The sequence below is a fragment of the Nasonia vitripennis genome, chromosome 3, assembly GCF_009193385.2.
Source record: "Nasonia vitripennis strain AsymCx chromosome 3, Nvit_psr_1.1, whole genome shotgun sequence".
NCBI classification, from domain to species: Eukaryota; Metazoa; Arthropoda; class Insecta; order Hymenoptera; family Pteromalidae; genus Nasonia; species Nasonia vitripennis.
The window spans coordinates 787,821-812,028 of record NC_045759.1 but is presented as its reverse complement, the minus strand read 5'-3'; the positions used below and the strand labels follow the sequence as shown (position 1 = coordinate 812,028).

At 49.6% G+C, this 24,208-nt stretch overlaps 1 protein-coding gene across 8 annotated transcripts in view; it reads right to left on the bottom strand.

The window, feature by feature from the left end:
- Window positions 1-24,208, bottom strand: part of LOC100120757 (SH3 and multiple ankyrin repeat domains protein 3) — a 186,686-nt gene that overhangs the window by 74,489 nt on the left and 87,989 nt on the right. For 5 of the 8 annotated variants that reach the window (XM_032598101.1, XM_032598102.1, XM_032598098.1 and 2 more), the window contains one exon: window positions 5,126-5,178. The exons of the other annotated variants lie outside the window; for them this stretch is intronic. The gene's annotated coding sequence lies outside the window, so the exon portion shown is untranslated. The remainder of the gene's footprint in view (window positions 1-5,125; window positions 5,179-24,208) is intronic. 8 annotated transcript variants of the gene reach the window in all.

The following is a 24,208-nucleotide window of genomic DNA, read 5'->3' as shown; positions in this document are numbered from 1 at the left end:
AGAAATGAATTATTGATGAGGCGAGGGAGGTTTATATTTTCGCGAAGAAATAGACGTGCGTACTTCTGTATTGCGGGAATCCCGGAAATGATGGCTTTATTGCCGGCGTCTGGAATTCATCCTAATGCCGTTGGAAAATTGACAGCTTTGTGGCTTTCGGGTTTCGGAGCAGCGTTAACAATTCAAAGGCAGCGGCGGCCAAGACACAGAACTTCGCGACTTGTCCAAGGCACTAATCAAGTTATCGCATCGATTTCCCATTCGGCACCGCCGCCGAGCGATTAAGCTTGCCGACTGGTCTTGCCAAAGTACTGCTCGCCGCCGACTGCATTTGAGCGGTCCCCGCGGCTTAGTTGCTCGCGAGGCTTTTAATTCCTGCGCTCCCGTGTAGCGGCTGGCGAGAACGCAACGCACGAAGCCTTTCCCATACTATAAGACGAACCGCACTTGTAAGGCCTTTCGATGCCTCCTGCTCTGCCATTGACTGATTACGTCTCTTCGTTTGTAATTTCATACAGCGACACAATGAAGCGAGCGAGCTTTCAAAGTTCGCCTGTAACGCATCCCACAGTTAATTTAAACCGTGCCAAAACCACTTGTGCTCCGGAAAATCCAGCCTTTTCCACGGGCACATATCAGCGGCAGCCGTTGGCGAATTTAAGCTGCGCCAAATGCATTTACATGACGTGCTGGGCTTTGCTATGCAAATGCCGGTGTCAGTCCGCGAAATTTCTCCCGAGGGTTGACGCGCGCGCTGCTCTGCTAATTTCATCGGCGCCGAGTCAAAAGAATAATGTGTGCGGAAATCGCACGTGAAAGACGATAGGGTGAATTGATAAGGATCGGATTGGCGTTTGCGGTTTGTATATATTTTTTGTACGAGAATCGAATGTGAAATTCAAAACCTGCAAATTGGATTGAATTAACTCTCTGAACTGGATACATTATAACGTGGAATAATTCACCGATCGTATAACTCTGCAGAGAGCTCCATTAGCTATGCACCTCCGCGGGCGATATGAAATTCATAAATTTCCCGTTAAACGTCCTTTAACCGAGTGTCAGCAGCGCGAAACGTTACGAGAGAGAGAGAGAGAGAGAGAGAGAGAGAGAGAGAGAGAGAGAGAGAGAGAGAGAGAGAGAGAGAGAGAGCGGAATTTATTCATCGATTGTGTTCATATTATAATAAACTTTTTATAAAATATTCAAAGTTATCGGCAATCGATAGGATTATTAACGGCACAGCGCAGCGGCAGCTATTCTTTTACGAGGCGCTGCACGATTGTGGCGTTTATCTACAGCCTTTTACGATTGCAACTTTATGGGGTCCACATACCGCGCGCGGCTTTTTAATCGCTAAATCTTATTTTCAATTTCGAGGCGCCCATAGACACACACGTCGAGCTCTCATAATAAATTCATACACTCGAATATTGTCAAAGGCGAAGTGTGAAACCGGAATAACGGAATGTGAAAGTCACGTGAAAGGCCAATTGTTGCTCTACGCGGCTATTCCAAATAATCGCGTGTCGCCTTATCACTCGTGTATATACTCTAGCGTTGGAACAGATGTAAATTAGTTCGAATTCAAATCGATTTATCGTATCTTATGTGTAGTATGTTTTTCAATTTCCGTCACGGTCCGTCGCGGTCCAAGTTATACGGCTTATTTCCTCGAATCACCTGCGAAGATGCGAAAGATTCGATGAAAGAAACTGCCGAAGAACAGGCAGCACAATGCGCATACCCCTCCCCTCTCCTTTCAATGAAGTAAGAATGCGCGCGACGTTATGCAGTCCATAACATCTAGAATTCCATTTAAAGTCATATTCAGGGGCGCCGGGCGTCGTTCGATAAAGCCAATATACGCTGCAAGCACGGCCCAGCTCTCGGATCTCCGGGGAGAAACGCATACGCGCGGGCACAAAGGCCTCTTTCGAATTCTCTTTATTCTCGGATCAAAGAGCGACGACGAGGTGAACGATCGCGCGACGCAATCGTCGAGAAAATAAGCAGCAGCAGCAGCAGCAGCGGGCGAGGCGAGATTCCGCGAAAAGAGGAAAAACGTTAGAGTGATTCAGGAAGCCCTTCGTTCTCGCGGGCGACACAGCTGCGAAGTACGAATGCCGACGAGCGAAATTGCGCGGAAGTCGCGCGGACTTTCGCTTGTACCAGTGTGTTTTTTCTCCGCCCACGAAATGCGCGAACGACGAGGCTCTCTCTCTCTCTCTCTCTCTCTCTCTCGCTCCTCGATAACGATCGAGCTACGGTAGCCGCCTCCCCCCGCTTCGGCTCTAATTTTCGAATATACGGCCCAGAGCTGCTCTGGAGCCGAGCTCTTAATTGCGCCGATTGGCCAATTAGCGCAGTCGCGCACAGGCTATATAGTCCCGGCGCTGATGAGACACCTTCCGTGCCACTCTCGTCGCGGAAATTTGATTGATTAGCCCTCTCTGGCGACGAGCGTTGTTGGGGGCAGGCCAGAACTGCAGCCCAAGGCCCATCCGCACCGCTGGCGCGCAGATAGCGCTCCCCCTCGACTCGCTCTCCGCTATCCGCGTCGCGGACAAACATACCTTGACACGCGTTATCTATATAGCGCCAATTATCCGTTCGAATGTGTATGTGGGTATGTAGGCTCGCGGACGCGCTGTTTAATGGTGAATTAATGGTTTGCTCTAGATTCTACCGAGCGACCCCCTGCATGTCGAAATTTCCCGAAATCCATGCAGTGCGCGAATGGACTGGATGCAGCTGGGTAATCAGTTGTAATTAGGTGTGGAGCAGAATTTGTGGCTCGTTTCGGGAACACGCACTGCGCTGTGTGTTTTTAAATGGATTTCGACGTGATTAAGGCGGTTTTAATGAAGCTCGCGGTTTTTATCGACGCCGAGCGAATTTTTTTCCCTGTCTGGATAATGAGAATTTGATTAATGTTGTGGAGATGGCGATGGCGCGCCCGGAGAATTTAATATCGTTATTGTTTACGCAGCGCGTGTGTTTCGCGTTCTTGATACAACGCGCGTGTCGCAATATTTTTTGGACTTTATTAATCGAGGACATTACGATTTTACGTAATTGCGTCTCATACGGCGTATCGAGTTTTCGCTTAATTGGCATTACTGCGCGCAATTGCGAAATGAAAGTATACGCGTGTACGAAAAAAATAACTCTATCAAAATCAAACGGCGTCGAATTTAATTAGCTAATCAGAGTTTGTAATTATCACTCGCGAAAATATAAACGTGTTTACGCAATTCGCCACACTGGTACCGCAGCCCAGTACTCTATAGAAAATTATGCTATCTCGGAGGATCTCAAGTGCGCAATAAAATCATTGAAGCGACAAATTGAATAGCAAATTCAGCAGCGGCAGCACTGCGAGCGAATTCTCGCGCCACGCACTTACATAAGCAGACGCAGACGCGGACACATCCATCTGCGAGGCACATCAAAAAGGAAGCACGAAACAAAGGAGGCGGGAAAGCGTATAAAACTCGATAGGCTCTCAACCCTCGGCACAGCCAGTCACCCCGCGTCGTCGTCGAGCTTTTAGCGGCGCAAGGGTCGACGCAACGAGAGTGCAAAGTTCGCGCGTCTACTGTTATATACGCAGCGGTGGCAGCCACCGGCCAAGTTCTCTCCTCGTGTTTGTTTGTTTCGGGAAAAGGAGCCCCTATTGATCCAACGGTTAGCGGCGGCGGATAATTATTCGAATCGCGTAAGCGCACTATCTGCGCAGTTTCCAATTTGCGCAGCAGTCATTTTTCCCGCAGATACACACCCCCACAGAATCTGCGATCTCGTACGAGGTAGCCCCGGAAAAAAGCAATCTCGCGCTCTAATGAAGTGAAAGCCAGTCGGCGCGCGCGACGTATCCACGAGGATCGGAATCCAGTCTCGGCTCGTGCAGTGCACCGCGAGATCCAGCCGCTGGATAGAGAGGAGGAGGTGTCGTAACGAACGCGAGAGACGCGTCCTCGGTAGCAGCGAAGGTGCAGAGATGAAGCTGGAGATGGAGAGCGAGGGATCGATATGTCGGATGGCTGTTTCTGCAGCTGTTTTTCTCTCGCTGCAAGGCTGAGATACACATGTGTTATTTATCTATGTTGTTCGTTTTGAGTTATGGGCATGTCGAATCCTAAACGAATTAAATGGCAGAATCGAGCGTATACATAGTTGTTTGTACGCCCAAAACTAAGACGGCCGCATCCCCGCCAAGACGTAATTTCCGTAACGATCGGATTCCGACGGTGCAGTAGTGTATGCCTCGAGGAGCCGCATCAAGGAGCCGAGCTTTGCGTAGACGCCAGCAGTTTCGCCAGCTCAATCTAATTGAAGCGACGCCTCTGACGGGCGTCTAATCCTCCATAGATTCGCCGAAACTAGACACTACACAAGTTAGTGCGTCGCGCCGTGTTTCAAAGCCTAATTGATCCCCGGAATAATCAATGACGGTCGAGATTCGCGCGCGAGCGTTTGTTGCCGAATTTAGAATAAAGCCGATGCGAAGCTGCGCGAGGGAATCATTCGATTGCCGCTGATTCGCTGTTGTTAGAGCAGTTTGCGAGCTTGTTTCGGCAATTAATGCGCGTAGGTTCTGTCCTGGAATGCGAAACTTTTCGAAAAAAGCTCTCTTCACGACCGTATGAAAAACAAAGTTTACGAATTAATTATCGATTCGCCTTGCGCGAAGCGACTTGAAAATACTGCCAAACGGCCAAACTTCCCAGTCACATAATATATAACTCCTCTCGAGCTGCAACTTTCCTTTATACAGCCGCAACTGCTCTCGATCCTCCTAACTAGCAAACACTGCTCGCAAAAATACCAGCCGAAACTCCGCACCGCCGGCAAAGCGCAGTCAAAGGCCGAAAGTTCCAGGAGCATCGATTATTACGCGCACTCGGCTCTCTCCTCTCACTTTTCTCTTCCGGCGACGGTGGTTCTCCTTCCTTGCGAGTCCGCTGGTGCGCGTGCGTGCGTCACCGCGTAAATATCGGCTCTAGAGGAGCTTTTGTCGAGAGGGCTTTGCTCTGCTCTTTTCGCCGGCACATCGTGCCAGCAGAGGGGTATAAAGCTGACTTCTTACTCAAAGTACTGATATCGATATGCTTTTACTTACTCCTAGTAACGTCCGATTGAAAAGGCCGCGGTTGATGCTGAGCTTTTACACACCTGTAACAAAAAAGAATGACTCGGTTATTCACGCCAGCAAAATACAAAAATCTCTCTCTTATTTCCTATCTATACATCCTTTCGCTTCCGGTACTCCATAAACCGCCAGCTTTGTCGATAAAGCGAAACCGCGATAAAAAAGTCAGCCCGAGTTCCCTCCGAACCGCACGATAAAAACCGGCAGCCGGCGGGCGGCAAAGCCGGGGCACATAACGCGCGCGCGCGCGAGCTTGCGCCAGCCTGAACGACAGCTTCCGTCCTCTGCGCGCTGCACTATCGCGGCAGTGGCGACACGAATTTGACCTCCATTCGACAGGACTGCGCGACGATCCCCTACGCTTCACACGGGATGTGCCACTCGCTGCTAACCCTCGCTGCGCGCTAAGCAGGAACCATTTAACCGGGAACTATATCACTGCTGCTACAGGAGGGGACACGACGCGCGCTGCGCACTTGCGAAATGTGCGGTCGGCCAGCGGTGGGGACTGGAATGGCGCAGTAGGAATTTCAGAGCTTTTTGCTTGCAAGCTCTCTATATACTGCATCGAGTGCCGGTGCTCCATTTTTGTTGGCTGTCGGTCTTCCCGAACTCGATCGCAAAAAGTGTTCTCCCCGGATTTCCCAAGACAGCTTCTTAGATACCTCGTCGTCAGCGATTAACGAATAATGCACGAACGTCGAATCGCCCCGGAGAAGTTGGCGACTTTACTCCGCTCGACCTTTTCGGATCGATCGCTCAAACGTCAAATATACGTCCGCCCGTTTCTTTCCGACGAACACCGAATGCCCACGTCCGCGCTTTTATAAATTAATAAAACTTCGTCGAGGCACGCGCGCAAATTTATTCGACTTCGCTCTGACCGTATTTAACGTTCGATGCGTTCCCCTGAGCGCCGAGTAAAAGGAAAATACATTGATTTTTAATGAAAGTTTGTTATTTCCTAGGTGGATGAAAAATGCCAAGACAAAAGTCGGCTCTCGTCATTAATATTAATGCAGCGATGATGCTACACGATCACGGATTTCTTCTATGAACTATAGCTTCCCTTTCACAAAGAGAAAGCTGTCGCGGAAACGTTGAAAAAATAAAGCGAGATTACAATGTGGAAGCGTGTATATCGTGCGGTTTGACTATCAATTTTTCCAGCACGAACATCGAGGCAAAATATTTTCAGAGAAAACGAATCGGCCGCAGAACAACAAACCTACCGACAATGCACACGATAACATATCGCGTTAGTGATAAGTATATACGTAATAAGTGCAACAATTTCAATCCAAATGTTTGAATAAATCGCATCCTTCCCTCCAAACCTCATCACGGCAGAGCTTCTCCCCATCCCACGGAGAAAAAACACGAATCGAGGTGAAGGCCTCGACGGCAGCGTATCCACAGTGGCTCACTTAAATCCGTGAAGGGAGAGAAAAAATTGCTCGCGATCAGGACTCATTACGGCGGGGAACGAATAGTGACGCACTCGAGAGCTCCCCGCATCTCGGTCCATCCTCTTTAGACACACGTAGACTTACACGCGATCGGCGCTTTGTGCGGAGCACACAGCCCGGAATCGCCCCTCGCGGCGTGTTTTTCTTCGAGGCTCCCCTTATGCGCGCACACCCCGAGAGTTAAAACAGGACGAAGGCTCGACGTGTGCAGAGTGCCTCGAGCAATCGAGTGTGCGGAGGGATGGGTGTCGGTATTTTTGTTGCGCGATTAGAAGAGCCTAAGTTGGCGTTTACGTTCGGAACTCGCGGGTTAATTAAAGCGAGTGTGTGTATCTTATCGATGATAGACTTGGCGTAATTCGCAAGTTCGGCAACGACTTTAATTAAAAGCACGCCGTGTTTTTCTTGCAAGCTCGACTGCTTCCCCTCTTATCTCTATTAATTCCAGGCTGTTTAACGAAATATTTCTCTCAAGAAAGATCAGAGTCGCAAATTAAGAGCCATGGGATCCTCGTCTTAATTCATCGTTTGGGCTCCTTCTTCGACGCTCTTAAAAACACCAGTTGTTTGGCTCGTAAAAAGCTCAGCGGCAGCAGGCGTGCAACGACGGAACAAGCAGCGTATACGGGGCGAGGTTATGAACGCGTCTAGACGCCGCTGGCGCCGCGCGCGAAACTGCAGCAGCCGCTTGAATTTTCATTCCCCCGGTATATTTCACAGGGGTGGGACAGGGGGCGGCCGTGAAATAATGGAAAAAGTGCTGGATCGAACGTTAACTGCATTCGGCTTTTTTGGGCGGTTGCTCGTCCGACCGAGCTTTCTTCGACATTGGTTGTGATGTTGCTGATGGATGGTCGTACGCGTGGATTATATGATGAACGTGATTGGAAAAGCACCACACACGACGACCCCACTTTCCCGCAGTATAACCGCGGTGTAAATACACAGCAGAGCAATGTCGGCGGCGTTCTCTCGATATCGCAGCATCTCGCAATTTTTCACCGAGCTCGCCCATGAATCATCCTCGGTCTCTCGCAGCAGAAAGAGCTCACGCGCGGCCGAAGAACACATCAGAGAGCCGGGGCTACCGGAAAGCAAGAGCAGCACATATACCTTCTCTCATCGTTAGTCCGCGCCTATCACAAACCGCGAGCGAGTCACCCATTCTCTCTCGGATCACGACTTCTCGTGCCCGGCGCAACGGGATTTCTGCGATATGCAGACACGCTGACTGGACCGAAATAGCTCGGGCTTACGTATACCCAGCGGCGGTCGGCTTGGAGGAAACATCGTATTTACATCGTGTAACAGGGGGAGAGCTGGTTTTCAAGGATTTTTGAGGGACAGGGTTATGGGCTCTGTGGGTCAGATATCTTCGCTAGCTGAAATTGTTGCAAATGACAAATACAAACCGTTTTCGCGACTTTTTCTCATTTTACCACAGCCGTTATTTGTGCAAACTAACTCATATTGTCCGAGTCTGGTGGAGCAGCTCGAGAGCTTTCGCCGCAGCGAGATGAATCTCTCTTCCTTTTGCGGGAGCCCCGCCGCGGAAGTTTCGAGGAGTCGGGTATGAAAAAATTCGGGATGCACTTTCGCTCGCGCACCGTTGTCATGACTAGCTTGTTTCGCTCCTCCACGTATCGTTAAGGAAATCTGTGAAGCCCCAGTGCATTTTAACTTGAATTATTGCCGTAGATTATAAAATTTTTGCAATACATCACCGGCTTAATTGGCATATGTTAGCCTCGATGTAGCAAAGTAAACGACGCGAACACTAAAACCACACGTGTGTAATATCCTCCTATTTTAAGTGTACACCGAACACAGCCATCAATCACAGAAATTGGACTTCCCGATCTACCGCAGTGCCTCTGCAGCCACCTCTCGATTCGAAACCTGTAACCCTCGGTCGCCTCTTCCTCTCCCCCGTCGGATATAATCTGCTCTCCTCGTCACGTTTTAATATTGAACTCGTCGATCGGGATTTTAGAAATTCGCTCGAATTTTTCGCGATCGACTCGGTGTGTACATAATAGACACCAGTCGAGAAAACTTTCACTGTACGAGAAAGAGACTCGCGAGCGAGCGAGCAGTGATTGAGTTATTACACTTTCGCCAACACCTTGATTGCGTGCTGCTCCGAATTTTTTCTCGGTTGAAAATTAGAAGCCCGATTTTTCTCCGATGGGCCGCGGCACGAGTTTGATGCTTGTTTATGCACGCGATAAAAGCTATACCGCTGTTACGTATTTTTGCGCGCGGATCGATCGCGTTTTACGAGAGCGGCTGCTGCCGTGCAGCGGAGTGAAAATAATGCAAGAGGATCGCGATAAAAAAAAAACGCACCGCTGAAATACGAGCGAAAAAATGTAGTTTCGCGCATCCTATGTTTTTTATTCACCCAACGACAGCTTCCGATGATTCACTCATAATCCGAGCTCCGCTTGTATTCGGAGTACGCTCACGCACGAGGAAAAAACGCGAGCAAGAAAGCCTCCCCCGAGACCGCGGCTGTTCCCTTTACGGCTGCTGCTGCTGCTGCAGTTGTTATCTTTCCCCGAGAGCGCTGTACGAGTGTACACGCATCAGCCGAGAGACTTTTTTCACCCGCGCGTGCGTCGACGCACTCGGCTGTATCTCAAGGCCGCGCGCGAATCTCTCCTCCCGTGATTTGCGGCTCGGAAAACTATCTCGATTTGATTCCGCGTCGTATTTTTCCAAGGCGATACGCGAGCGATTAAAAGACTGTGTCGCGCAGCGTTTGGCAAGCAACCGGGAATAAATTACAATTACAAACCCCTAAAAATCCTCCGTAGTGTGCTATAAATAAGGCGGCGTGTACAACCCCTTTTTGCAGAGCGAGAGCCATCGATAACAAACGACCTCTTCCCTCTCCGCCTTGGCTAACGAGCATTAGGAACACAGCAGACGACCGAAAGAGATACGCGCAGTCGATCGAAAGCAGCAGCGGCAGCGGCAGTAAATATACCGCCGGCGCCGCGGGCTTTCCGCACGGTTTCATCTCGCACGGCCCCCGAAACTCGCCGGGTGTAATTTACGCGCGTCGCGGGAAAAAGTACGGGGGCTGCTTTTGCTTTTTCGACCCGAGAGAACGAATATAGAGAAATAGAGAGAGAAATGAGCAGCTATCCTCATCAAAAAACTTTTCGCCAATAATAAGCTCCTCATTAGATCTAAAAAAGGTCGAATTTAATTGTACGTGTGAACGCGCGCGCGGCGTTTAATTAGGACCGGCGCGATAGACGCGCTCGATATAAATCGGCGCAGTTGGCAGCGGCGACGATAAATTTAATAACACCGATGAATTATGCGCGCCGCGGAAAATGCGTCCCGTGCTAATGATAAAAGTTGATACATGGAAATTGGCGCGTTGAAATTAGAATTCCTCGCGGATACGGCCGAGCGAATAAATCTCCAGTCGCCGCGTGTATTCACAGCCTAATGTGGGATAATTGATGTAGTCGAGCATCGCTTAGACGCTGCACACTAGCGATGATTCCGGTATGTGTGCGTTCGCTCGAGAAAATAAGGTTATTTATGCCGTCGAATTAATTTCAAATATTTGAATTAATATTCTATTAATTCAGTGAGATACACTCATTGCGCCGTTATACGCCCCGGTATGTGTATCAATAATAATTATCTCTCTCTTATATGCAGTTCGCGAATGCACCTTCGATTTATCTCGAGTCCTTCGTCGTCCTCGATTAAAATTATCCGTTTTTCGAATAGCCAGCATTCTTGTACGGAATCAATTAGGGCGCGGTACACGGGATCCGACAAAAAACCTCTCGACAAGCTAAATCCAATAACCCCCGCAGAGAGCTCCGCTGCCGCTAACCCTAACCTCGAATCCCTTTCATCAGCGGCTGAAATTCTCGGATCGCGCTCTCGTTTTTTCCGTCCTCTATACACTCCGAGACCGCGCGCCCGCGCGCGATTTATCGCCTCGCGCGCGCTCTGCAATAAATCGATATCCCGCCGTAAATTCCCCCGGGCCCCCCCCCTCTCTCTCTCTCTCTCTCTTGGGAGAAACAATAATAAAGTCTCATAAACATAAAGCTCTCAGAGTCGGCGGCCAAGTAGAATATAAAAGCGCGACTTTATTGCGCAGCGTATAAGAAAAATGCGTCGGAGTAAAGATTCAACGACGTTCGAATGTGTGCAGGGGAGAAGAATTTAATTGAAAAAGATGATATCGAGTTTGAGCTAGTCGCTTTAATAAAAGGGTTTGAGAGACCCGAGTTATTTTTGCAATGCCTATTCGCGTCATAACTGCGCATTGCTGACTTTTTAATTGCTAACATGCATCAGTGCTTTCTTCCGATGGACGAAGCTCTTATATCGATTCTTCCACACCGGCTTGCTTGCCTAACCAAATTCAAATATTATTCACACACAAAACCCGAACACGGCACGACGCGAGATAAATCACTCAGATCCAGAATGCATGACTCAAACGATGCACGCGAGACTGCGCTTCGGCGCTCCATTGTCAGCGAAGACGACGAGCCGAGAGCGAGATGGGAGCAAGACACGCATCAGGCGGAATAAGAGAGCTGCGAGAGGAATTCCCGGCTTCGTCGTCGCGCAAGCGGAGAAAGTGCCGCGCCCCTCTATGCAACGACCGGTCGCGCGTATACACGTGTCGAGAGCCGCGTATGCACGCGGACGTCCGTGTGCGCGAAGGTGCGTATCTCTGAGTGATGTCCCGGAGGTTCGCGTCGAGGATCATTTTGTACAGTCGGGCTCAAGATTCCTTGGCAGGTCGTATCGCCCCGATAAAAATAAAGCTCGCCGAAGCACATCCGAAGCCAGAAAATCTCGCTGCCCACCGGCTCCGTCTGGGACGAAAAATAGCAGATCAGCAAGAGACGGTCACCTACAGACACCGAACACAAGTAGGAAGCAGTTCAAGGCTCGCTATCGATATCTCGTAAGGACGAAAGGGCGCGGCGTCAGCCTGCAAGTATGTATATGTAAAATCCGCTTTGTCCTCCACGCATATACTCGTACGGCAAGAGGGCCGTGATAATGCAGCTTTGTAACCTTATTCCCATCACGTATAGCCGCTGGCAACGGACCAGCCGCGCTAAGTGTCAGCCATCCGTCTTGGCTGATTCTCTCGAAACGAGGAGGAAGCAGCGGTGGCTAGAGAGAGAGAGACGCGGAATCCACCGCGGGAATACCTCGGTTCCGTTGTTTCTCTCTTTGTGGCTCTAGTTCTACCTGGCGGAGAGAGTGAGAGTTTGATGGACCGTTTTTGTGCGCAGGGACACGCGCGCGCGCTCTATGGGATTGTTTGCTTTTTGCAAGCCGCCTCCGCTTGTTTTGCTTTGCGCGCACGCACTAATGATGAGAGCGTGGGAGGGAACTCCAGATCGAATTCGTTTCTTTTTTTTCGAAGTAGGTGAGAGGAATACCGGAAGATCAATATTTACACGAAGATTTCACATCGTCGAGATCCTTTGTCAAATCCGAGACCATTGCGCAACCACGTCTATTATCGCTCAGATCACCAGCATCGCACTTTTTCAGCGGATAAGCGCGGTCTTTTATCGCGATAAACGACCGGCCTGAGAGAGTAACTACTTCGCTCTTTGGAATACAAGTGCCTTTTTTCCTCTTTCTCCGGGGGGTACTTAGCGGCTGAATCGAAACTATCGATGTACAGTCGGATACTTAAATCGCAGTCGAAAGAGCTGTAGTTTTAAATTACTCGCAAGAAGTCTTTTATGGATGTTCTGGCTAGAGTTACCTACACTGTTGCCGAAAGAAACGCTTATTGGCTCGCATTACGCGATTTTTACTCCGGAGCAAAGTGAAAGTAACGCGCATTACAAAATTCTGACTCGATTATCGCTCTCAAAGGGGCAATTACATACCTCGACTTCCTTTATGACGCGTTCATCGTTGTGAATTCGGCCTCTGAAAAGTCCGCCTCCTAATTCCGTTAGCGCGAGTAAAAAGGGGACTGGTCGCTCACGGAAAACTGCAAAAACGCACGTGAATAAATGAAGGGAGTAGACATCAAAAGCACGACCGGAACCTCGTGGAACTCGGTCCGGTCCAACGGCTTCTCGCCGACAAGCTCGGAGCGATAAAGCTTCGGACGTACCTTCGCGTCCTTCAAAAGGGCCTTTTTTGCCGCCGCGCGGTCGTTTCGAATGCAGCACGCGCCTGTCCGCGCTTTTTGCGAAATTCGCGCAGCGAAATTTGCGTGGTAATGGAGGAACGCATACCTCTGAATAAAGGCTTCTCGCGAAAGCCAAATCCAATAGTTAAGTCCGTACGCTCGCCGAATGAGAGAGCTTTTTATCGGAGAGGCGTTACTCTCGCAAACGAGACTGGCACACAACGCGCGCGAGAGTCGTGCCAAGAGATTTACACAAAGTGAAAAGGTATCGATTGTAGGGGCGTACCGGCGGAGAAATTTGATTAAGCATCCTATTATTCCCAACTTTCGATTATCGTAGTACTGCTAAAGGGGAATGGGCATTCAATTTATTAAACGCTATCTTTTAAACCCTGTCGATATTTCTCATCCGTAATAGGGATTTAAATAATTTCTCTTTCGGTTTTGCTCGCTCGCAGAGTCTGACGCAAGACGCACTGAAGCTAAGAAGCGATTACCCAAAAGAGCCAATAACCCGCCTCATCGCTGCGGCTCATTTTTTCCCGCGCACTCGCTCTACAGCGCAGAAAAATTCCCAGCACACGATCTTCCCATGGCTGGCTGTGTACCCAACGCGCGCGGCTGCATGTGATAACTCTCTCGTCGGTGTGGGCCGAAAAAAAGTGCAGCCGGCATTCCGCAGCCGGAGAACAAAACTACCGCAATATTCAAGGAAGAAAAAAGCGAGAGGGAGAGAGAACGCGATGAGTAGTGATTAACCTCTCGAAAAGCCGGCCGTTCGATTCCGAGCGTTTGAAAACGCGCGCCCGCAACTTACTCTGGGAATCGGCTGCTGCACCGCTGCTGCTCAGGTGTATTAATAGCTCCGAGATGTATGCGCGAACGCGAGTAGCTTGGTTCGCGAATAAAGGGGAGAGAGAGAGAGAAAGAGAGAAGGTAAGTTTTTGCTTGAAAGGTATATTACACCAAGTGGGTAGGAGTACGCACTCGGGCTCGTTAATGCTAGTCGAACACGCCAGCTTGGCTGCGCGGAGTATACCAATAACGTCCATTTGTTTTAACGCGACTGAAGTAGTGTGTGCACAGGCTGTTACACGCCGTTCGTTAATTACCGCGCACTGCGACGATTGTGTGCACTGGCGAGCTGATCATTTGAAGGCTTGACATTTTCGCAGAACTTCCCTCCGTAATCGAGTTGGAGAAACGTAAAAAAGTTTTCGAGTTTCATTATGAGAAGTGGCTTTTAATTGGCGGTTTCAGAGTCGATAGGTACTGGGAAGTTACTTACGCTCCTTTGGTGCGGTTATGTATTTGGTGGACCAATGTTTTACATTGGTCTGAATGTAAAAATTAGAAACACGCATTTCGACGCAATATACACCGCGGATCCCGTGAAAACTCGGCCAACTCGTCGGCTGTCCGGCGATCGTCTCGTTGCGTCTCTGACAAATCGCCGGGCACGAGAGCTCGGGACGAATGATTTATCGGCGCCCGCGCCGCGCGATGATTTACGAAGGCCTTTTTCGCGCGCGCCAGCGAGAGACGATCTTCCAGTTTTTGACGAAACTACAACACGGCATTCCAAATGAATGTATTGCCCCGTTCGTTCATCGCGGCCGAGATGAATAATAGCGCACTCCGCTCGTGAAAAAAAGCTTCGGCCGAGCGATGAATTAAGCGGAGTGAATAAATGGAAATGGGGATGTGAGTTATGTTCTCAATTCGGTTTTGTGGATTTTCCACTGAATGTGTAATTAGCACAGAAGTTTGCAACTTTATAGACTACATTACGAAAGGATAACCTTTACCAAGACGCGTTACGTATATAGAGTGTCAGAAAAACAAGCTATTGAAGCGCGATGTTATTCTAATGCGATTCGTGAAAAAGTCTGTTGATGTAACTACTTTGTGACACGCTAAGCCAGCTCGTAAAAAGCCAATACTAAAAATCTTTAACCGTCGCGTCTTGGAGTACTTTTTCAATTAGCCGTCGAATTAGCATTTTCGCAAAGTTCCTCTTGACCTCGCCTTTTTGCACCGGTTTTTCCTTAGCAGCAATCGCTGTAATTTTTCCTGGCTGCATCGCGTATTTTTCGACGCGTTGCACAACACCTCGCGATTCTCCTCTTTTCTGTTTTTTGTCTCTCTCCTTTGTATGTCTCCGTCTTCGGCGAGTTTTTGCCGTTTTCCGCGTCAGCGACGATTAAACCGCGTGATAAGGCCTTTCGTATTGAGCGATCGTCTCGTAAAAGCCGGAGGATATGAGTAATGGCGCCGTGGTTTTCCTCGTTTTTCGGAAGCACTGCACGCAATGATTCGAGACGAGTTTTAATCTAATTACAGGTTATCACATTACAGCGATCTTTCCTTATCTCTTTTCCCGAAAGACAATGTAGCACATTCTCCGTGGAAAATTCGCGTGTTATTCAATCCGCGTATTAATCGAATAACTTCCTGATGGATAAAACAGCGACTGCAGCGCAGCGGTTACGAAGCTAAATATTTACGAAGAGAGTTTACAGCATACACGCGAGTTGTAATTACGAGAGAATTTGCATCCGCGGCAAGGTATATGATGGATAAGCAGAATTAAGAGTTAGGACAGGATTTAACGTCAACGTATAAGTTTAGCTTGATTTACCACGGCGCTTAATTAATATACTTGCTTGCAAATCGCTTTTAATTAAAACACACGACGATCCTCAATGGCCCCGATAATTTCGTTTAATTATCCCAAAAAACGACACTCGAGCGCGCCGACTATATCCTAAAATTATTTTACGCGAAACCAGGCCAATTTTTTGCCTCCGAAACGGTTTCGCCGATCCAGCAGCCTAAACAAGTAAGTTTTACGAGGAAACCTACGTAGCGGCAAAGCGCAGCAGGAATTTCGAAGAGAAAACTCGCACTTTACATACTTCGTCACAATTACCGCTCGTCGTCGTTTTCTCCTCTCCTCGGCGCTCGTCGAACAATGAGGATCAAGCGCGCATGCGCGCAAAATATAATAATCCGCGCGGGAGCTGCCCGTAAACGTAATATTATAATTCAGCGTAAAAATGGAAAAGGAAAAGCAGATTGCGCGCACGAGCGAAAAAGGGGGAAAGTCGATAGCGCTGCTGCTCTGGAGAAACTGCGGGAAATAAAACGAGTCGTCGAGGAGGTATATCTTCGTGGCTGAGCGGTCCTCGAAGATGAGGTTGTAAAATTTCGGCAATAAAACTTATACGCGCTCGTGACTTTCCGGGCTTTTCCTTGTAACGAGCGTCTCCGTGGAATATATTGCAAAAAACCTAGTGCAGCGCGTTGCACAGTAGACTTGTATCCTACACTTGAACGCTATCTCTCCCACACACACACACACACACATCAACGGCCGAACAGAAACACTCTGCGAAGGTCGTCTCTCTCGCACAATACACCAGCAGCAGCCCTCGGCGCATATTGCGAGACATCTGCGTAAGCCGAATGGGCTTTGCCCGGCGCAAACAAATAATAAATCCGCGGCGAAGGCTGCTACTCGCACGCGCGCCCGTGTGTTTGCTGACTCTCGGCACTTGTGGCCCCGAAACGGCTGCCGCTGCCGCCGCTGTGTATAGAATATAGTTATTCGGAGACTGCGGAGGGATTCGGCCGGGGCGGGGTGTACGGGACACGCTGTCCGGCTAACTCGTGTATAAATCAGCCCGTATTATATCGGATTGTTAAGCTGAGCGTAGGTCGACCGAGGGCTATTGCTGCTGGGGTGGTTTTGGCTACTGGCTGTTACGTGCTACAGTTTTGTCGAGCGTATGCTCGCGTCATAATTTGCATGGGGCTTAATTCATCCGATTAGGATCACCCGTTTAGTGATTTCAATTATGGATTTTGTTTTTCGTGGAGTACCGAGCAAGCGACGTCGCCATGAATTACGTATCGATTCTCAGGAATGTTTATCCGCTTCCAGAGATTCAATCGCTTTTTCCAGCCGAGATAGCGGCCGATGCACTTGTCGAGGATTTCACTTGTGTTTTCATCGACGATCCGCATGCGACTCTCGTGGATTTTTAGAGATGCACGTACGTGCACATCCACGGGAGATTCCCCGATAAAGCCTCTCTCTCTCTCTCTCTCTCTCTCGAGAAGGGGAAGAGAGAGAAACAAGAGAGTCTAACTCAGCAAGATCCAGCCGAGATTTTCGCCTCTCATTGTCGTGTGCATTTCTCATACATGCCGCTCGCGAGAAACATGGATTCGACTCGAGCCGATGAATACGCGATAATTTCCGAGAGGGTTTCATTCATGCCTAATGTATTTTGCCGAGTAAATAATTCATTCATCGCTCTTTCTCTCTTTCTCTCTCGGGAGTATCTATGAATAAAACATTTTTCCGCGCGACATTTCCCATGAAAAACTCGAGGAAATATCTCCACTTCGCGATCGCCCTCTCAGGAGGGAATTGCCGAGAGATCTCATTTACGGGGAATGTTTGACAGCTAATTTTTTCCACACTCCCTTGTTACGCTTATTCTCTGACAACAATGGCCTCTTCCCCAAAACACACTACTACTATAAGCAGTCAAGAGAGGTCGCTGGACCGAAAGCGAGAGTTTTCAGCCTAGGAGTCGTACTTTTGCGCACAGGCACGCACGAGAAAAAGACGACGCGCGGAGCAAAAAGATACGCAGAAGAAGAAGAAGAAGGAGAAGAAGCGAGCGAGCAAGCGGGACAATAAAAAGCGAGCCGACTCGGGGCCACGAGACGTTTTACAACCGACTTCAAGCGAGAGAGAGAGAGAGAGAGAGAGAGAGAGAGAAGCTGCAGCAGCAGAGCGCAAGGATTTATTGGCGAGGGAGAGGTGAATTTATGCAGAGATTCTCACTGGCAGGTGGTTCAAAAGGGGAAACGCAATTTTTTCGGGCTTTCTCTTTTTTCCGCAAGCGCGCAATGCGGCCTTTTACTTTTGCTCGTTTGCGCGCGAGAGTAGGGGCGGCCGTAGCCGCGTGTGCACGAATAACCGACTCTGTCTAGAGACGCGAGTGAGAGAGGAGTGTACAGGAGAAAATTACTCGTATATTTCGACTTATTCGGCGTTTCAGAGGAGATATCCAACGAGGAGCGAAAATATCAAGTTAGATAGCCGCAGCTGCATCAAACGCCAGGCAGCGAGTAGATCTTGGGAAATGTAATATCCTTATCGAGAGCAGAGCCTTTTTCGGCGATTGACCGACACACGCAAGTGATGCGTTTTCTCTTCTCGTCCAGCACAGTCTTGTTTCGCGAGACGTCTTTTTGAACTTGGGTAAAAGCGCGAAAAAATCTCAGCCTAGAACTTCGGGTTCTCTAGAAAAGCGGTGCGGCTTACATTCGCGCAAACTCGAGGAGAATCCCGAGACACCCCGCTGCCATACTAACTCCGATATACCCGCGAGATATCCGCTCGAGGCAAGATTTAGTGCATCCTCGCGCGTTGCCGCGGTAGAATCTGCGCCAGGAATCTGCCTTGTATACACGCGGGAAACCGCTGCGGCCGTACGCGTTTCTCCGCGTGTCCTTGAAATGAATAGCATATGCGCATCTAAGTGAGCCTGCGATGAGCTATTGCTATGTGGGGTCCACAGGATGAAGGGGCTCGACCGATTGTGGCTAAATTCTTGACTAAATACAAAAACTCACGTTCAGGATATTTTCCGCCCAAAACGCTCATCAAACAAGGCGCACCGACTAGCCACTCTTTCATCTCGTGTACGCGTGCGTCAACTCTGTACGTAGCATTGGAGCGCGTGCCCTCGTTTGGCTGGCTTGCCTAATTGCGTCCCTCCTTTATTTCGCGAATTCAGCGTTACGTACCTTGCTCGCGTTCGAGGACCGCACCCTTTCGACTAGCTGCGCGCTGGTCCCGTTTTCTTTTCTCTTTCAAAAACGTCCCTCATTGCGGAGCTGGAACTATGGATTGCTGTACGCGTTTAGTTTGGAATAGGAGACGAATATTGCAATGGTCCACTCAACTGACGGAAAATAGAAAAGCCAGAGAGTAGAAACTATAGAGAGCATGTTTCTTCCTTTCCGCAGAAAAGCCATTAAAGAAATAAGGGAATAACAGATGTTCGGCTCTTCCATTCAGCCTATACTCTCCGTCCCTCCTCGTCTCTCTCTTTCTCCAACGCGACTAACGACGACGATCGAAACAAAAAGCCGCGGCCCGACGTCGCCGAGTTCTTTTCATTAATTTTCACTCGACGCGATTCTCTCTGCCCTTTCTACCTCATTTTTTGGCCTCGTCGGGAGAGCCAGGGCGCGCTGCCATCCCGACGCGCGAAATCCTTTTAAAATCTCGGACGGCGGAAGGAAGGGAGCTCGTTTCCCTTGCCGCTTTTTAATTAAGTCGGACGACAGCCACGACTCCACGCGTATAGCTATAGACATACGTGTGGGGAGAGAATGAGAGAGCGAAGCGCGCGTCGATAAATGTTTAACTAAGCCCGGGCTCTTGTGTCTAGCTCTCGTTCTCTCGCGTTTCCCGCGTGACTTTTGTTACCTTTTATTTCGAGAGGAAGCGAATTCGAGCTCGGTCGGCTGCTTTTCGAACTATACTTTGATCCACGAGTATGTGGATTTAACCGGATACACTGCAGGCATTCGACGGCTTTGTGGGAAAGAGCACTTTGCGTTTGGAAAAATCGCAACTCGCTCTTCAAATACCGCTCGTGTTCGAGTATTCGAGCGACACACTAATCCGGAATGAACTACTGCGATTCGTCGGCAAAGTTTTGGCAAGTTTGAAAAATCGGGGAACTACCGCATTTGATATCATCGCACGTTGTAAGCGTCGAACACTCGAGAGGTATTACACCGACAGTCTCCCCTCTCCTTTATCGTGTAAAACCGACTGGCTATTCTCGTCCTCGGCCAGCTCCTTTTGTTCCACGAAAGCAAAAAGAGCGAGCGCAGGTTCTCGAGTGAAATAATTTTCCCTATCAGCGTCCCTCGCGCTGCTATCGGAGACCTCGGCCGAGGCTCGGGTTCAAGCTCGGTTGAGAAAAAGCGAGAATCGACTTTCGAGGGAAAAAATTAGCCGGCGAGCTGAGTGCAGCCGCGATAAAGGAGGAGAAAAAATAAGATACGGAAGAGAGACGGTAAATTAAAAGACGCGCCTCGAGCGTGCAGAGAGAATTGAAATTCCAGGCGCGGAATGTGTCCAATGAAATTGTTAAAGAGATAGCGAAAAACAATGAGAGGGGCCGAGAGAACTCGAACGAAGTGATAAGTCGCCGGCGAAACTGCAGACTATAAACCGCACGTGTCAAAGTCTCGGCTCTGCTCGCAGGTCGATACATAAAGCAACTGCGTACACGTACGGGTATACCACGCCGTCGACTATCGCTTTCAACCGCGTTGGCGTTGCGCAGACGGTAAATATGTATACACAGGCGAGTCTCGTCCTTTCGTGTAGACACGCGCGTGTACAAACACAAAACAGCCGGCTCGACTTTCGTTTTCATCAAAGCACCGCCAAGCAGCGACGATTACCGCGATAAGACGCCCACGCGGTCTGCTCGTCAAAAGGACTGCGTCTGCGAGCGACGCGACGTTATTCCGAGAAGCTCGAGTGATACGACGCGCACAGCAGAAAGGGATGCGCTTTTATTCGCGCCGCCCGCAGAGAAGCTTCGATCCGACAGGGCTATTTGAAGTCGCGAGAGAGATTAACCGCGATATACCTGGAAGTCGCCGGCGTGTACAAACTGTCGGAGCTTTTGAGGATCGAATGCGAGCTCTCGTTACGCACTTTGAATGACTCGTTGCGCCGAGGATCCCCACGCTTGGGAATGAAGCTCTCTTTCTTTGTAATTGGGTTCGGAGAAGTCAACGAGGTAGGATGCTCGCAACGGACACAGCGTACAATGAGGCGTCGTATTTTTAGCGGAGTCAGATGGGGACAGAGACGCATTCGTTTTTAAACTGTTGCTCCGTGACGCAGGTACAGCCTGAATGCAAACAGCCCCGTTATTGGAGCATCGATTCTCGACATAATTACGCATTCAAACCTGTTTATTAATAGAAATTTCAGAGTCTCTTCGATTTCCCTTTGCAGGCAATTATTCATCCGCGCGCGACCCTGCGACGTTTCACTCGTGCGACCGAATCGAACTGTACCGGAAAAAAGCCGAGAGTTCACGAGTTATTTTAATCAACGATACAGAGAGCCAGGCGTATAATTATCGAGCTATCGATTGGCTGCAGCAGAATAAAAAAAACGGGGTCTCGAGGACGGCTGTGGGGGTTAAAAATATACACGTAGGAGCCTGCTGGAAAAATAAACGCGCTATTATTAATAAACCCCCTGCTGAGCGGCGAACATTTTTATTGAAAAAATAATGCACTCGGAGAAATTAGAACAAAAGACAATTGAAATTAGCTACAGCGAGTTTTCTAGACGAGTGTGTACACTCCTCTCGGCGTTTTCGGGCGCAAAAACGCCGGGAGAGAGCAAGGCGCGGAGAGTAATTAATTTTTCAAACCACGCGCGCTGCGAAAAGATTAAAAAAATTCGTCGAGAAAAGTAGGCCGCGCTTTTGGTGGTTTATTTGGTCGTCTGAAGAACTGAGCCAGAAAAGATGTCTTCTGTTCTAAAACATACTCCTTCTACTGCGAACGGATTGAAAAGTTGCAAAAGTCGTCGCCTTGGCAGCGAATTCCGAAAATCCGGAGGGTTATAAGCGCGAGAGGAAAGTTAGCCGAGGATGACAAGCGCCGACCATTAAAAACCGAAACGGAGCGCGAGCGCGCGACAAAGCTTGTAAATCATGAACTTCTCGACGACTCGGAGTGTATAATATTCGTCGCGGGAGAAGGAGTTGATTTCCCGGCCGTCGGGGAAAACTTGGAAAGAAAGTTCGCGACCGCCGCGTTTGTATACTCATTTTAACGAGCTGCAGTCTGGCGGTGCTTCTCGTAATTGAAAATTCGAATTACGCGCTTTATTATATGACAAACCGGCGTTCGCGAGTGCAGCGCACCCTCCGACAATCGACTCCCCTATGCTCGACGGCGTTTCGGAAATATTGCGTTCTCCCGCAAACCGCATCAGTCAAGCCATAACACTGACTAATATCGTTGGCGGTTCGACGTAATACGCAATAATCGAGCGATTCGCCGCTTTTAATAACTTCGTCTCGACAGCAGACCGCAACAAGCGCCTTCCCGCGATGTGTATTAAATTTCCCATTAAAGTAGCGCACGTGCGCGCAGCATCCCTCGATAATTGAAGCGCAAGCTCGCAGCGGCGTTTAATTCCCAAATTTATGTACGCCGCAGAGAAATCAGACACGCTTCGTACGCCATGTCCCCAAATTTCTGATACTTACCGAGATGCGATGTGCTCCTTCCCTCCAACCCCCATCGGAGTATCTTTGAGAATTCTGGCCGGTGATTAATAGCGGCATTAGAGCCTGCGCAGAAACTATCATCAAGCTCCCCGCTACTAGTAAATCTACCGCTAATAGATCGACTTTCGAGGGTTGACCGGTTAACGAAAATAAGCGCCTACCCGCCCAGTTTTTTTTACCGCGCTTGCCTTTTGTACACGCGTCAAAATAATATATCGACGACGGGGGAATTTGCATGTAGCCGCGTCGAATTCCCGGGCGATCGCGCTCAGAAATTTATGAAATTAAAGCGAGCCGATGACTGATACGCCAAAAGCCCAAAAGCCGATCGTTCGCAGCCGAATTTATTGTCCCAAGTATCCAAAACTTGTTAGCCTCGGTGACAAGCTCGGCGCGCAGCGCATTATTATACGCCGCGAGAGAATCAAGCTCCCAGGACAGCAGCGGCTCGGTATTATCCGAAAAACCAAGGCATAAATTAAACCGCGCGCACAAAAGCGGCCTTTCTCTCTCTCTCCCGCAAAATCCAAGCCGGAAAATCAATAGCTCAAACCGCCCTCTGGAAGCCGCACAGTCCCGTACGCACATCCAGCCCGCCGTCCATCGCTCCGACAGGAGCACATACACATGCACGGAGGGCATCAATGACGACGCGAAGCGTCTAATGAAAATTCATCGGCGTCGCGACATCGTCCATCGGCGGCAGTGCTTTTTCCCCGCAGCGCAGCCGTGAATGATGGCAGTAGCAGCGCCGCGCTGCTGTGCCACTCCGGACCATACTATTGATCCGCGGCGAGACTGCAGCAGCAGCAGCCGGCAGCGAGAGAGGGAAACGCCGGCGCAACAGCGAGGATGTAGCGAGACTAAATTTGCGCGAGTGTAAAGTGGGAGGAGGAGAGGTAAGATCGATGTCGCGCTTTTTTTCTCTCATCCCTCGCTCTCGGCTTGTAAGTGGGTAATGATACAAGCCGGCCGCGGCGATTGTTTTTCGCGGATCGAGGTCATTAGCTGGGCTTTTGCTTATTTACGGGCGTCTCCTTTTTTTCCTCGAACGCTTTTCGACGCAGCGGCGAAAAACTATTCATTCCCGGTGCTGCTGCGCTTCAGCCGAGAGCGTGTTAACCCACATGCGCGACGGAGAAAAATTTCTAATGGAGTGTGTACGAGAGCGGATCAATAAAACATTCATAACCGCAGCCGCGCCGAGCACAACGAATTCCAGGTCAATTACTCCAATAAATATACACCCTTTAGAGGCAAAGCCCGGCGCGCTCTCGTATACAGAATCGCTCGCCGATCGCTGCACGCGCATTACCGGGAGATCCCGCCGAGGAGATAACGCACGTCGCAATCATCGCGGTACAAGCGCGAACGATGAGAGAGAGAGATAGAGAGAGAGAGAGAGAGAGAGAGAGACTACAAAGGGATTACCTGCACACGGGTTCTCACGTCGTCACCTTCGTTTTTCGCGCAAAGACGCTCGTAGGTGCAGAAGAGCTGCGCTTTTATCAGAAATTTTTTCATTCGTCACGCGCATCAGCGATTTTAAATCCCCGCGCTCGGAAAAGTCTCCAGTCAAAGATGACAAACCGTCTCTCCCGAAACGGATTTCAGAGGCGGACAGCCGCCTGACAGAGGGACACAGTGCGGATCCTCCGTAATACAGAGGAAGGAATGAAGCACTGACACGCAAACATGGAAAGCGAGTCCGCGGCTTTTAGCGGCGGGACTGACAGTCCTCTGGAGGATTCCGGGCAAAGGCGGCTCTCTCTCTCTCTCTCTCTCTTTCTCTCATCCCAAACGAGATTTTCACTCGCTCGTCTCTCTTCTTTTACCCGCTTACGCGAGCGGGCTTTGAGGCGACAGCGTAACCGCGTCACTGCTCTGCCGCCGCTGTGCTCGTGGGAATTTGGACTTTTCGTTCTTCTGACGGTTCGTATACCTCAAAGCTCGCGACGTCAAGAATCGAACGAAAAAGAGTAGATTTTTGCCAGAAGGCTCTGGAAGTAACGTTACGCGATAAACACGACGAGTCCGAAGAGCGCCGGGCGTTATG